Consider the following 17,357-nt stretch of genomic DNA (forward strand, 5'->3'; position numbering starts at 1 on the left):
ATTTAAAGTACAGTATTTATTTAAAATAAGAAAATACTCGTATAAAGGAGATAAAAATAGCGTTAATTCAGTTATAATTGAAATTTGTATTCGATGTTATTATTAAGGCTTGGTTGAATCAATTTTCAAAATTATTACCATCCCATTTTAACAACTCTCTATCCTCATAAGATAGTAATAGTACCACACTTTTGAAAATATATGACATTAATTGTCAAATAACTACTTTCATCTGTCTGATTAATGTCTTTAATTACTTCCTACTACTATCTGTTTCCGAGTAGACCTATATACTTAGTACTCGAACTTAGTACTAGGAAAGTACTTTTTATGCATTTTCAAAAAATTGATAATGTGAGATGTGTACTGTATTTAAGAAATGAAAGCAATATGCTACGAATAAGATTCCTGCAGTTGTATTTCTTTGAACAAGACTGAACCCTTCCAAAGAGGCATACCGCAACCAGTAGCTGCAAAGTTCCTTTACTTGATATTGATAATTTCTGAGACTCATTTGTGATTTTTCGCCAAAGATCAACATTGCAAAAATATGTGCAGTTTCAAAGGTACATTCCGGTTGATACTACATCAACAAATAATGTACAGTGGGTTATAGCGAAACATGTGAGTATAGCATTAAACTTCTGGTCAATGAAACGAAAATAATAAAATTTTTGTTTTAAGTTGGTAACCCTTTATAAATATCGATTTTTTAGAACAAAAAATAATCAGTTATTTTTTTCAAAATTTTTATAAAAACGATTAATTTTTAATGTTTTCTTGAAGATGACAGAATCTTTACCGACTGATTAAGTGATCTGCTCAGTTGTAGTGCTCTTTTGTGTGTAGATACAATATGCCTTGAAATTGCATTTTCAAAGTAAAAATTTGATTTTCAGCTACAAGTTATTATTGAAGAATTTGTGTTGTTGCTCTTTTTATGCTACATGGCGGTTTGCTTATAAAAAACCAATTAGTTTTCTATTGTAAAGCAGAAATCAATGTTTTTTTTTGCACTGCGCAAAAAGTTTTTTTTTTAAACGCAAGCGTATTATTTGTGCTTGTTAAATTTGTTCTTGAGCAAATTTTTTTTTTTGATTTCAGTGTTACAATACCATAAATTCTAATTTTTTTTTAATTAAAAAATGTTGTTAAGCTTTACTGAAAACGCTGAATATTAAATGTGGAAATATTTTATATATTCTTTAATCTACTGCCGATCAAGAATTCTATATATTTATGTGAACTTCATAAGATCACAGAGATTTTTTGAAACATTAGTTGAAAAATTTTCATAAATACCATTCATTTGCAAACTCCTCCTAAAGCACTGATAACAGCCCAAAGAGTTGTATACTATCTATCCCGAGGAAATTTTTTATACTTTTTTCCAGCTTTCGAAAACATCTGAATAAAAACATTAAAGAGTATAATTTTTTTAATGTTGTTATCACAGAATAATTAAGGTTTAAAAGCTTTTAAATAATATTATATAAACTATATTTTCAATTTAGCACCTTCATGAGAGACTGAAATTAATTTATAGTCTGTTGCTAGCTTATTTTTACAAAATTATCTTTAAATTTTTACAAAATGTCTTGGCTTAATGCACAAAGTAATTAAATAATTTTTCAAACTTACCAACAACGCTAATTTATTTAATTATTTTGATAACCTAAACCTTGTTCGTTATCTAATAAAATAATAATTATTAAATTGTGTTAAAATATCGAAACAATTCATACAAATTAACATTAGTACAAAATAACTTTTTAACCCCGTTATGTTTTGAATTATGCGGAAACCTAACCTTAATCTAGCTAAGCTAATAACGTAATCGAATTCTGTATTTAAAAAGTAACTTGTACATCTACTAATTAATATATAATTGCATTATTCTGGGGGAAGATTTGAAAATGGGGAGAAATTGTTTTATATAAATTTCTATAAAAGACGTAGATCACTCCGCAGGTTTTATTGTTACCATTTTGGATATTGCTATACCTTTCGCTAACAACAATAAATGTGTAGATAAATAAAATTTGAAGTGATCTCGCTTACGTGATGAAGGTTGTTGAATATTTTGATTGTGAAGTCTTCGTCAGAAATTCTAACTATTTTTTTGCTAACGAATTGTTATACTAATGCGGTAGGTTTAAAGTGTGATTTTTTATACCTGTACGCACGTATGTTCGAAGATATAAAAAATAACTCAAAAACTAATTCAGCTAAGTTCACCAAATTTTCATAAATGATTTATTTTAGTAAATGCCAGAATCCTATTTAAATTGGACATGATTGGGATACTGGTTCGGGTAGCTGCCATACTACTTCAAAATTTTTTTGGCTATATCTCAGAAATTAAAAAGCTACAGTATTGAAATTTTGCACAAGCGAGGTTATTATTATGGCCGATGTGTTTCATAAAAGTCGTTCAAATATCTTGGCTCCTTCTGGTAGCTGCCATACAACTACAATAGTAGTTTGGCCATTTCTTAGAAAATATCGAAAACGCAATACTGAAATTTTGCCTAAATTAATATGGCAACTCAAAGTTATACTCTGTCCCATAATCAGCTATGGCATAATTATTTGCACATAGGATAACAAATTCGTGCGGGTATAACAGAGTTGACGAGGTCAACTCTATTTTTTCTCGTTTTTTAAATAAGAAAAGTCATTATTTAACTAAAATTACTTTTAATCCCAACTTTATTCCTTTATAAATAAAATCAATTTTTAAAATTAATATTTTAAAACACTATGCAAAATATTATACAGAACGTGCAGAATATCATACAGAGTGTTAAATAAATCGGGATATTGTTTTTGAGCTGCGTTAAAGCGGGAATGGTAAGACGTACTCAAAATTCAAATGCCAGATATGATTCTCTGTATATATGTACGTATAGTTAAATTATCATTTCTAATATGAATATGAACATTAAAACCCAGTGAATATTAAAACCTTCTCAAATAATTGAGAAAGTCTGTTTTATTTTCTTTTCATAAATGAGTTATATAAAATTTGTAATGAAAAAATTTTTTCCCAATATAATATATTTGTAAAGTAATTGCTATTATTAAACAAATCAAAAAAATTGTTCTAAATTTCTACAAGAGCTCAACAGGCAAACAAGTGCAAATTATCTTTTAAATTCTTAACATTATAACATTGTATACTCTAGCAATCCATCTTTATAAATATATCAGAAAATTCTTTATACTTATAAAAAAAAAATAGTCGATTAAATTAAGTCACTAAAGAAAATTACATTATGCACAGAATGCAAGTGTTTTAAACTCTTTTTGCTTTTCTTTTTAAATTTCACATAATTATAGTTATTTGTAACTTTAATATCAAAGAGAGTAAATAAGTCTTTTATATTTAAGTAGAGGTAAAAACTCGTACAGAATATTGAGTGTATAAACAATTTAATGGTTAAATCCATTCAAGTGAATACAAGAAAGAACCGAATGAAAGAAAATTGTTATGTAAGTATTTTGTTCCAAAAGATTAATGTAATTATTGTGAAGGTTGGAAATTTTTTATCACTTTTATGGTGTAAATTTAACATAATTATATTTATTAAGATATTTTAGAATTTAAAACTAATTTAAAAATTATCTTAAGTTATAATTTTACAACAAATTGGATAAGAAAAAAATGAGAATCAAAAAATGTGCATGTAGTTTTTATTTTTAAATTGGATTTTTACTTAAATTATACAGATTTAATGGAAAAATATTAAAAGTCATTCATAATTTTTATTAAAACTTGACAAATTTTATTATGAAACGCTTTAGAATAAATGTAATTTTTGAAATTGTATACTATATCAAGATTCTAGACTGATAAACCAGTTTTCTTTTATATTAATATTGAAATTGAAACAATAGAACTAAGTCAGTAATTTATTGATTTTCATCTTCTAGAGTAATCAATTTATGGGCCTTAAAACCAAAATGCTTCAACCTTAGTAATTTTTTTCAGTCACAAGTTGCTTTCTATACACACGTGAAGGTTTAGTTTTAGAGCGTAAAATCTGTCAAAATTAAAGTGCCAAAGCTTTCGTTAGTAAGTTCTCTTTGAAGGTCTACTCGGAATCTGCGTACCAGTAAGTTTTATTTCTATTTAATTATGATCTTGTGGTAAAATCTTACCCCTTTGAATAACAAGATGTATAAGTTCAGTTTAAGGTTCTGAAATCATTTCAGTTTACCGGAATCTCATTTCATTTTTTGTTTTTCAATGTAAAATATATTAGACTTTCTTTGAAAATCAGTTCTAAATATGGGATTCGAGCTAGTTTTATCTCCATTTAAATGGAGCAATAATAAAATTTTACCACTCTGTGCAGAAGGAAGGTTATTAGAATAGAAAAATAAAATAAATTATAAAAGATCAACGAAATTTAACAGAATATACTCATTTGTGTTATTTTTACACTATTAAATACGTTATGGACAACTAAAATAAGATCCAAAATAGGTGAAAAAAAAGGTATGACGTTATTTTTTTATTCTCCGTAAAAGTAGAAAATTTTTAGCAACATTTAAGAAAAATTAGAATTACTAATTTGACTATATTACTAAGTCAACCGGCTCTGGGCGGGGTTAGGCTGCTAACAGAGGCAGAGAAAATTTGGCGGGGCCGGGCAAAATATCGAAGAATAGCATCGAGGATTCAGAAAGATTTATTATTCATACCATTGCTAAGTCCTAGAACAAAACACATGTTTTCTTTTTTTAAATTTAAAATTTATTGCTTACTTTAAAAAAGGTGCTTTTCCATCGTCATCTTTTCTATACATTAAAACTTTTATAACATAATTATAAATTAAATTTTAAATATTCGAAAAATCGGAAATTCAGAAAATAAATTTTCTGAATTTCTGATTTTTCTATGTAATAAATTATCTAGCGATTTTATTACTGATTTTACTTACATTATGGGTTTGACAATCGTTTTTGAAGGAAATTTTTATTATTTCTATCATTTTCGAGAACTTTTGTTTCTAGCTATACTTATTCTTTGGTTTAATAGAATAAAAGTTTTTGACATTGCAAGATGAAAATTTTATATTAATAATCCAATGTAATTTAAGGAACATTGAAAGCCTAAGCGGGAACTTAGATTTCTGGTATATACTAGCGAAGTGGTTCATTTAAAATCATTTGAATATCAATTAATATATCGCAGTTTCAGAAACCAACTTATCCTCATTTTATAAAAAATATATTAAATTGTAAAATGTTTTAATAAATTGAATTGTAAATCGATTTTGAAAGCCAAAAAATGTTAAACAAATAATTTTGATGTTGTTGTCTATGATCCCCCAAAAATTTTCTTTCAGCTATTGAAATTTGGCACTTTTCTTTTAGATATTTAAATACAATCCTTTATATTTTTGTTGTACATCCCAAGATTAACTGAGCCAACTCTATATTTTCTCGTTTCTGAATTGAAATTGTCTTTTATGTTTTGTTATTTGTTTAACAAATCGGATTTTACCAATTATATTTTAAAAAATACTTATATAAAAAATTATTATAAAAAGGTTGACGTTTTAAAATACATCAAAGTGAAATTAAAAGAAGAAAGACAAAAAAAGGCACGGAAAAAAATAAATAAAAATGAATTTTATATCCTTTTAATGGTATTTACATAAAAAATAAATATTTAAGAAATAAATCCTTGAATTTGTGTTTTTTTTTCATTGAAAAAAATTATTCGAATTATATTTTTTACAAAAAAAAAAGGAAAACTGGCATTATCCAATTAAAAATTTTTTTATTTCATTTTTATTTCTGATGCTAGTGTGGAAAAAAAATCGGTTTGCTATTAACATGGGTTTTCGACTGTTCGTCTATTTATTTCTCAACATAACAACAGGAATTTGTGCTATATTTTAGTCATACTGTTCAGGAAAATTTCAACACAGGAAAACTTTTTGAACACTGCAGTTCAGTTTACATTTAGTTAAAGAGAATGCTACAATGGTTTCGGAATAATGAAATAATTTTAAAGAGCTCTGTTGTGTAATAATAATGTTGAACTTTTCTACCATACACTTATTTAAATATTTGTTTACATGCCCGATCACCCAAATTACCAAATTTACAAAACCATCTCTTAATTTGATCTTTGATCTCTTTAAGTCAGACCTTATCTTAGAGTTCTCATTGCCGAAAATTCTTCAAACCAAAATTTGTACTAAGAAAATATCAAAAGTGTTACATTAAATTAACAAATTTCAGTATAGTCAATTGCAAGACGTCCACTTGACCAATTATTCAAATTTGCAAGTTCAAATTTTTTTTTTGCTACCAATGATAATGTAACTGGTTAGTTTTTTCAATTTGACGATTTTCGGCAGTTGCTTGTTAATGACATTTCTGACAACTACTTTCTTTCTGGTATACCAGCATATTTGCAGGTAAATTTAGACTAATATTTAGCAGAATAAGAAAAGGGGACTAATAAATAATGATCGGCTATAGTATGTTCGCTATCAAGAGTAGTATGTTCAAGATTCCATTATGAGAACTCCTATCTCTTGCGGAATTCAAATTTAGCTTCGGTCACATTTTGTTCCATTTGCCATTCTGAATTTGCTTGCCTTATCTAAAAATACTGTTATTTAACTAACAGTTTTAAAAACTTACCTTACAATTCTTTGTCCTCTCTTTTAAATCTATTCAACAATATTAACTTCATTTTTTTTATATTTATAAAACAAAAACAAAATTATTATTATGAAAATTAATTTTTAATTTTCTTTTGTTTTCTTTTCATATTTTTTTTTATCTGAGAAAAAATACGGTTAAAAATAAAATAAAAATTAGATGATAATAATATACAAACAAACCAACAAGAATATTAAACAACAAAAATAAAAACATTTAAGTTAAAAATAAAAATTGTTAAAGCAAAAATAAAGAAAAGTTTTTTTTAACAATTACCCTCATTAAATTTAACATTTGATAAGAAATAACAAGGCAAATAATTCAGAATATTAGAATTAATGAGTAAAAGAATAAATAATATTCAAAATATGTGTATAACTTGTATAATATTTGGAACATTTTCTATCTCTTTTTCGAATAAATCCATTCCTTTTTACTGAATTTTCAAAATAAAAAAAATCTACCCTTCTAAAATCTCAACACACCAAAATTTTATGTATTCTCTATTATTATACTTATCAAATATTATTAACCCTCCTGTTAAATAAATATACGCATTATAGAATAACAATAACAAAAAAAAATAATAATAGAAAAAAAGGATTCCCTTGTTTTATTTACAGTTAATAGACGATCCCAATGCAATCGTTAAATTTGAAAAATGGCAAATTGAATAAGTGAACTAACTAAACGAAACATTATTACACGTTTATTTTGTTGTTATCCTTTTATATTATAATACACATTTAAACTTCTTATAATGATTATTTGATTATAATCAAAAAATTATCATCATCAACACTAACATCATTATCAAAATCATTATTATTACTACCATTATCCCCTTATTATTACCAATCCTTACCTATATCTTTTCCTCATTCCCCTCTCTCTTTCTTTCGTTCTTTTTTCACCAGTAATGAAAATTCGCTTTGAGAACATATTATAAAAGTGTCAAACTTACAAACACATAGTAAAGAAAAGTGTAAAAGAGAATGACAATCATTGTGGATATAATAGAGAGTGTTTTTTATACCTTGAATCTTCATGAAGGGTATATTTTCTTTGGTATTGGGTTTGTAATGTCTTCTGTATTGACATGTATATACATATATTCTTTCTCAGCGTAAAATTCTGCTTTGATTTAGACATGCACGTCCGTATGTCCGATCGCATGAAACCTCAAACACGAATAATGCAATCGAAACCAGACTTTCACAAGTTCTTTGTACCAACGACTACTGCCTTTGCCTTTGTGGGCAGCCCAAAGAGGTTTTTTTTTATATTTCCAAAAACCCATAGTGACATGATTGTCAAATTTTGTAAAGGTGTATCCAATTAAGATCTACATATTTTCTAATATTAAAATTTTAAAGGAATTTCCGCACTGGTTCGGGTAGATACAACTCTGAAAGTTTTTTTAATATTTGGAAAATACTTGGCAAACATGTGTTGAATAAAAGGTCACATATGCCCTTGAAGTTTTGGTGGAATGGCTTGACAGGTTTGGTTATACAATTTTAGAAAAAAATTTTAAATATTTGGAAAAATATTAAAGCTAGATTCATTAAGCTTAGGAGTCAAGTCCAATTAGAAGTCAGATATAACATCCGTTAAATTTTTATTGAGTGGTTTGGCAGGTTCGAGAAATTGCCATTTATTAATGAAAGCTAATTCTAAATATTTCAAAAAAAAAATATTTAAACTCAGATTGTCAAAGTGCAGAGTATTATTCAGTCGGTTTATACCGTATATATAAAAATGTTTACTAGTTTTATTTTATCTTGCATAAATGATACATATACATAAATATTTACTCTTATAAGTATAGATTTCATTATTATATTATATTTTTTTATATAAATGATGTATATACATTTATAAAATTAATTTAAAAATTAATAAGAAGAAAAACATAAAAATTATAACAATAAAATTGAAAATGACAAGGATAACAAGGGAGTTTTCCTTTTTATATTTTAACAAAGAAAATTATAATATCCTTGCAATTTTATCAGTTTGACAGTTTTTCTCTATATTCGGAAAATAAATTAAGAAAAATTGCATATGTAAAATTGAAAATACTAACACATAGAAAGAAATTTATTATTTGAAATTACTTGAATAAAATATACGAGAATAATGTATATATGTGTGTGTGTGTATTCAGTGTGACATTCAAGTATAAAATGCGACATTCAAGTATAATATCATTACGAAACAATTTTTCTTTGCAATAAATATTTTGAATTAAATTTTTACACGATAAATGCACAAGTATACATGAAATTTTTTACGTGTATACTTGAATGAGTGTTCTTGTAATAATAATATTGGATGTTTTGTTGAATGTTATCCAAGAATAAATTAAGTTAATTTTAAAGCAGCACATTTTCCATTAACACGCTATTTGTACTTTAGAATTTTAAAGGTAATTGAATGAAAATTTTCCAAATGCAAAATAATTGAAAATTTCATAACTTAAGTTTCAATAATGTAATAAAATTTGACAAGATATAAATACATACATATTTTTTGTGTAAATCAAAGCTATTGAATTTTCATATTATTCATCTAAGTGTAAGTTTTCGAACAATCCCAAATTTTACAATGAAAAGTGTAGTTTCTTCCTAAAAATTGTAATCAATTTGTGTTTAAAATTTTCTAATGTTTGATGTATCCATACTTTCATGTGACAATTTGAAGAATGAAAACTGAAACATTTTGAATGGTGCACACATGAAAAATTTTCTACGACATTCAATTTGAAATAAGTTGAAAATTCAAGTAATTGAATGCAGTTGTCTAATCAAGTCAAACTATTTTTCAGTTTTCCCAATTATTTAACTTATATAATGTTAACAATTAGGTATTTTAGTGTCACTCTTAGTTCGAAATTATTTTTATAATTAGCATATTAATTATCTTATTGGATTACCAAAAAACTTTCCACATATATTTGAAATATGCGACCTTAGTCTACCAGTGAAATAAAATTTTCTTTTAGAATCACACGTGTAACATTTAAGCACCTTAAAGGTTAGTAAATAAATTTTGCAAAATATTGTTACAGCAGATTCTTTAATTATATTCGATTATGAAAATCTTAAAATTTTGAGTTGTATGTAGATATTAATGTTATTTGCTATTTACCTACGTATATAAAATATTTACACAATGTGGTATTTAAAAATTTACTTAAAAACAAAACGATTATACGCACAATGAGGGTGATATATTTCATCCCCTTCAATTTATTTAAGTCACTTTATTTACAAAACGATAAGAATATATACAAAAAAATAATAATAATTGTACAAGTGTAAGTGTATGTTCTGTATTCGTATCAAAAGATAAAGTCTATATGTGCATTTGTACTCAAAAATTGTAAAGAATTTTCGAAAAAGTAATAAGGGTTTAAAAGAAAACTAAAGAAAAATTAAATTACAAGTAAACTGGTAGCATAATAAGCTTATGATAGAGATTGTTTTTCTTTTAAATAAATTTTTAGTTAAAATTGTGGGGGAAATGGAGTTTAACACCAAATATTTTCTAGTTTTGTTAAGCAAAAATAAAGTGATAAAATTTATTGTTTTACTGTTTGTTCTTGTGTTCAATTTTAAATAAATTTTATTAAGACAATTGATTTTAATGTTAAGAAGGTATTTTGCGTCTCCAAGGCATAATATGATTACTTATTTATTTATATTTGTATGTATAGAAATGGGGTTGCTATATAAAAATGGTTTTTTTTTCATACTAATTTTAAAAACAATAAGGTTGATAAATTCATTATTATTTCAGATTATCTTTAATATAGATGAATAAATTTAGTTTTAATTTAAAATTAAGGAAAGCAAATGATTCAAAAGAAGGGATATATGTAAGTGAAAGACGATTTCGTTAATTACATGTTGCAGTGTTTACAAATGAATTTAACAATGGAGTCTTTGAGTAAAAGTTAGGTTGGGATGCTCTATAAACAGTAAAATTTAAAACTTTCTGAAAAGCGTACCTTACCCGCTAACGCATTTGGATATAAATCTTTTAGATTCTATTTTCTATGTGTGCTTATTTTCGAAATAAACGGAAATAAATTTAGGAAAAATAGAAGAATGGGAGAAAAAATTATTTTTTGAAAATGCTTACATTCTTTTTTTAACACCTTTTTAAAAATTTTTTGAGAAAAAGTGCTTATTAGTTTAGCTCTGTGCATGAACATATTTACAAAACTTCTACGCTCTTGAAGATAGAAAGGTGAAATTTTATACGTATTTCATCTTTACAAGAAGTAGAATCTAATTATAACCCCCAGGTTGCAAACGTTTGAATTTCAAACAACTTTTAGATACTAATAAATATTTGATATATTTAGAAAAATTTTTTCCCGCCTTCACTTATGTTTTCGTAATTGCAAGCTTTCTCAAATTTCTATAAATGCAGAAAGCTAACGGTAAATGCTATTAAAAAAACATAACTATTTTTCTTAATTCACACAATTAACCCTTAAAATCTAGCATTATATTAACCCCTCTTTATACCCGTGCGAACGTATGTTCGAAGGGTATACTAAATTTGCCTTGCCGTTTGTAACGCTAAGAAATAATGCTCTGAGATATAAACTTAAGTGTATTTTTTTGATCAACGTCGAATTCTGAGTTTATTTAGCTTTGTCTGTCCATCCGTCCGTCCGTTCCAGCGATAACTCAAAAAATAATTGAGCTAAGTTCACCAAATTTTCACAAATGGACATGATTGGGGTACTGGTTCGGGTAGCTATCATACAACTTCAAAAGTTATTTTGCTATATCTCAGAAACTATAAAAGCTGTGGTATTGAAGTTTCACACAAGCGAATATATAAGTAGGGCCAATGTGTTTGATAAAATTCGTTAAAATTGCTTGGCTCTTTCTGATAGCTGCCATACAACTTCAATAGTAGTTTGGCACACACAGTATTTTAAAAAACACAGTACTGAAATTTTGCATAAATTAATATGGTAATACGGCAACTTAAAGTCATAGTCTGCCATATTTAGTCATAAACCATGGTCATCTATGACATATTTAGGATAACAAATTCGTTGACAAGGTCAACTCTATTCGTTTTCTCGTTAAATTTAATTTTGCTTTATTTCAAAGACTGCACAAATCGTTCATGCTAAATTTATGCAACCCTGGAAATAGTTCTGTATATGAGTGAAAATAATTTTTAAAATGTGGTACGTATATACATATTTTGTTTTTAAAAGAAGTATTTTCACTTGTTGAAGGGATAGTGCTACAATATAAACCATTAGTTTAACCCAGCTTTATCTTTTATTCCTACAATATAAACCATTAGTTTAACCCAGCTTTATCTATTATTCCTACAGTTAATAGCAATGCAGATAATATAATAATATGTGCAAAAGCGTCAGGTAATTTAGTTATAAAATTGCATTTGTTTAAAAACGTTTTGAAACTTGTGCAAAATGCATTGATTTAAAAAAAATTAAAACAAATTCAGTTATCATGTTTTACTACAGAAAATCTCAAATGGAATTTTTGAATTTTCTCGATACTTCAATGTCTCAGAATATGCTTCCAAATCAGCTCTCCCGCATTTTACTTTAATTGCAGTATCACATATTTTGCTTTTTGCGTCATACCAGGTTTCTTTACGATTTATTGACAGAAATGTAATGGGAAGTACAGTTACATTGCAGTTACCGCCAATTCACAAAACATCCCATCTACACATCCAATTTTATTTCTGCCAAAAAATAGATTTAAATATAAAATTTTATATTTTATAGTGACAAATATTACAAATGTAGTTTTTATATCTGTCAAAAATTTAAAAAGAAAGCGTTATTCTCGATGAAATATGTAAAATCATAATTACTGTGATAAAACGTGGAAAAAACTATGAATCCTTAGTAACCATGGTATGCCTATGTAGTACTCACAATTCGAAGGTAAAATTTATATGAATTTAAAATTTTGAAGCTGTTGCCTCAAAACTAATAAACTTAAATTTTGAATGAGATAGTCTCACTAAGAACAAACATGTTTAATTTGCTTTGATTAGGCGATCTTATTTTATAAAGAAATTTTTCCTACTTATCTAGTATAACATTTTTACTATAAAAATGGACTCTGTGGGATTCAAAAAAAAAATCTTTCTATATATCACACACATAATACCGATATTAAGGAAAAAAGGCCTTCACAATTCCAAAGGTCTAAATTATATGAAACCTTTAAAGATTGCATAAAATTTTAATTTATTATACAATTATTATAGTGTATGTGGCGTTACAAGTTATAAATCAAGTTACTCGTTTGTATACTTTAAGAGGCTGATCGATTCCACCAAAAAAAACACATTACCATGATTAAAATTTTTATTTAAATATTTTTAATTTTATTTATTTTAAAATAAGTACTTTAAAAATTAAATATTTGTTAAATAAAATAAAAATGATTTGCATTTTGTTAATTAAATATGGTCGCCATATTTTGACCGTTTTAATTCAATTTAAATATATATAGGACCACAGCTATTTAGGAATATACATACATTCATTATTCTGTATACATACATATGTACACATTTATATGTATATAATATAAAAATGTAAAGATGTTTTTAACAACTTCAAACCCCATTTAACAATCATAATTGCGAATGAATAGAAAATTTTTATAAAAATTAACAATGATTTAGCAAATTCTTTAATTTTTTGTTCATTTTCCTCTCTCATTTTATTGTATTTTTAATATTTAGCCATATTAATTTTTAACATCTTTTCAAAAATTATTTCCAAAATTTCCTTTCAATTTATTACACATTATTTAATGACCCAAAATATATATATACATACTCGTATATGGTGTTGTGGGACAAAAAGAAATTACTTTATTTTTAATACCATTATATTCCGAAATTATGGTACATTGGTACCTAAGTATGTAAAATGAAATGTGTCGCATCCCATACGCCGTTTATATAGAATATGTTCAATGTAACACCGTTTTATACATATATAAATGCTTATACGTGTACATATATAGTTGATTGTGTACTATGTTCATTAATATATCGCAAATCACGCTATAAATGTTATTATCCTAAATATTATTTTGTACTTTTTTTTATTAAATGAAAATAAAAGGATCTTGACTTTGATTTTGCCAATTTATTTTCATAAAATTGCGACAAAATAGTTTTTAAATAGTTTTCTATGTACTCTCTATTATGGTGACTTTATAATTTATATATAGAAGAAAATACACAGATATGTGTATTGAAAGTGGTAGAAAACAAAATGTACACACACACATTTTGTTTTTATATAATATTAAAAATATAACAAATAAAATAAATAGAAAATGGCAAATAAAAAGTGCCGACGTTTCAATTATTTATTAAAGGACTCGTTTTTTTTATATTTATTAATTGTCTACGCTTCATATATATTAAGTACCACATTATGGAAAAAAATGATGACGACAGTTTTGTTTTCTTATATGAAAAACATTGAAATCAATTTTAAATTACACGCAGTTAAATCAAATCTACAATATAATATAGAATTGAATAATACATGATGTCCTTTTCTTTACAAATAAAAAGGATCATTGTGATGGAAAAAAAATTCAATTAAATTCAAAAGAATCACTCAAGTGCAAGTAATTCAATCTGCCATTATTAAAATAGTTACAGCATACCACATACATAGTTAACATTCTCAAACAAGTTTTTAATAGACCAGAAGCAGAAAAGAGTATCCCATATTGCATTGCTTACCGTTGTAATTTACAATAAGTAAATTACGTATGTATGTGAAGTTGACGAGAATTCATTTTGAAAATTATATATGTATATAGCTAAAGCTTTTAAGATCTCAGTTGTTGTATCGAATGAATTAATAAGCTGAGCGAATTCTAATTAATTCATATTAGGTACTAGTTTTTTGCTTCAATTTTACTCAAAATTACAAATAATTTTTTAATAGAATGCGTATGAACTTATAACTAACAGTTATTCTAATATTGTATTAATGAATTTTTTCTAAAATAATTAAAACATGTAAAATGTTATTATATAATAATATAGTCAATATAATTTGTCATATAAACTTATTCAATAGTAGCTTTAATTGCTCAAAAACCAAACTGGTATTAAAATGCATTATTCTGTTTGAATAAAACCAAATCAAAAGTTATGAGAGAAAATTAAAAATTAAAATTAATTTCGAAATTTCAAGAACAGCAAAATCTTTTGTTATATTTTTTTTCCAATAGTTTAATTTAATAAATACTTACTGTTATGAAATCTAAAACTCACTTGTATATGACAGCTCTAAACAGCAAAAACTCATTACGTCAATACATAATAATTCATAAAATTTCATTTGATTTATTCTCTTTAAGTTTAAATTCTTTTCCGACGACCACTCAAAATTAGTGGCAATTTACTATAATTATAAATTTATTAAATAATTATCCGAAATACAACAACCTGTTCGGTAAATTTCGAAGTATATAATAATTAGAAATAAAGAGAATGTTGAAGCAATGTCAATATTTTAGTTCATTGTTGAAACTGAGATTTTCAACTATCGAAAAAATTTGTATTATTTTAGTCTTTGAAAATTAATTCTAAATTTCAATGTTAAAATTTAAATATAAAAATTCATAATAAAATTTCTTCTTCCATTTTCAAAATCTTTGATTTTTATGAAAATAATTCTTCAATTTTCAATCATATATTTTTTTATCACACTTCTCTTACTCACCATTTTAATTCGTTTCTAAAATAAATTTCGAATTAAATTCATAAAAATTTATTATTAATTTTTATATTCATGCAATTAACTGAATAAAAATAAACCCAAAATTAATAAAGAAAAAAGAAATCTTTTGTTTTGTTTTTCTAATTTGAAAATCCCAAAAAAAATTTTTTTTTGAAAAGAAAAATTAATTAATAATTTTTCGTCTCCATTTTGATATTAAAATCATTTTCTCGCTTTTTCCTGCTTTTAGTCCCTTTTTTATTCTAATTTTATCCTTTTCTCATTCCTCCGTTTCTGATCTTGTAACTAAAAAAAAATAAAACTTAATTACTAGCAAAATTATTATTTTTCTTTATTTTTCTTATTTTTCTGCCTTTTAATGGGTAATTTTACGTAAATATCTTAGAGATTATAATTTTATTATTCTTTTGTAAAATATATTTAATAAAATATACACACAAATATATAATATCAAAAATTTTCGCCATTTTTGTTTTCATATAGTAAGGAAATAATGCTTAAGGATAATTCAATGAAAATATATAGATATAGAACAGCTCTATAAGATATCATGATTGAAAGAGCGGCATGTACCATGTTTATAGAGACTTGAGCAATTATATTCTTATTACTTGTCTTTTTATATATTTCTTTCATTTTTCCACCTTATTCATTTTTACAATCATGTAACTAAATATATTACAAACATACATATAAAAAATATATAGGGAAAACAAAAACTTTTGTTAATTGCAAAAAAAAAGGAAAAGAAAAAAAATTTGAAAAAATACAAAAATCCTCTTGTGAAAAGATAGAAGCCAGGACAAACTATATTCTCTTGGCTAATTAACATTTACCAGGGTAGAAAACATTTATTTCCTTTCATTATCCATTAATTTATATGCAAATGTTATTATGAAATTTTTAAATTAGAATACAAATTTTACTGGTATTAAAAATATTGTGTACATTACTCTTATCCCACCCAGGTAACAATTTATTTGCTGCTAACAAATAAAATGGAGTTGGTATACATTGTACATATATTTACTGGCATACAATTGAAGTTTTAAATGACATATTGTTTCAAAAATTATGCCTAACTGTTCCAGAGTTGCTTGTATTATTGAACACCTTTTACAGGAACACGAGCATTGGTAACGCTCTATCAAATTTTGTACTCGCTACTGAGTACATTAATACTTCGAATTATTCAAATTTCAATTCTTTTCGAACTTTTTTTAAATTTTTGAATCGAATTTTTTGAAAAATTTTTTTAACAAACCTTAATTTCACAACATTTTCCTAATTATTACTTGTATTTTCAATTCAGAAAACGACAAAAAATAACTTTTTTGTACATATAACAAATATTAAAATAATTTTAACAAAATTATTTGAATGATATAACAGAAAAATAATTAACCTATGCTACTGTATTCAATTAAGCTTTGAAATTCTTATAGATTTTAATATAGATTCAAATATTTTACTTTTAAAATCTTGCACCACAATTTTTTAGTTCAAATTATTTTAAATTTTACAGTTTCATCAATTTTTAAGCTTAAAATTTGAATATTTCAGTTGTGTAAAATGTAAAAGTATTACCTATTTTGATGGATAGCAGCTTTTTAGGTAATCTTCAAAATTTTTTTTAAGGGAAAAATCATACCGTCGCTATCGCAATTATAGTACCTATACAATATTAAAATTGTTTCAGATTTTTTTTTGGAAAAAGTAGAAAGAGTATAATTTAATTTTTGGTAGGAAATTTATATTCAATTAGTATATTAATATAATTTTGAGTAAAATATAATTAAAATATTTTAATTTCTATTAAGTAAGCGCATAACGCATTTAGTATTCATTCAATGTTTTAATATTA

The sequence above is a fragment of the Condylostylus longicornis genome, unplaced genomic scaffold (genome assembly GCF_029603195.1).
Source record: "Condylostylus longicornis isolate FDR11 unplaced genomic scaffold, ASM2960319v2 ptg000004l, whole genome shotgun sequence".
In the NCBI taxonomy this organism is placed as follows: domain Eukaryota; kingdom Metazoa; phylum Arthropoda; class Insecta; order Diptera; family Dolichopodidae; genus Condylostylus; species Condylostylus longicornis.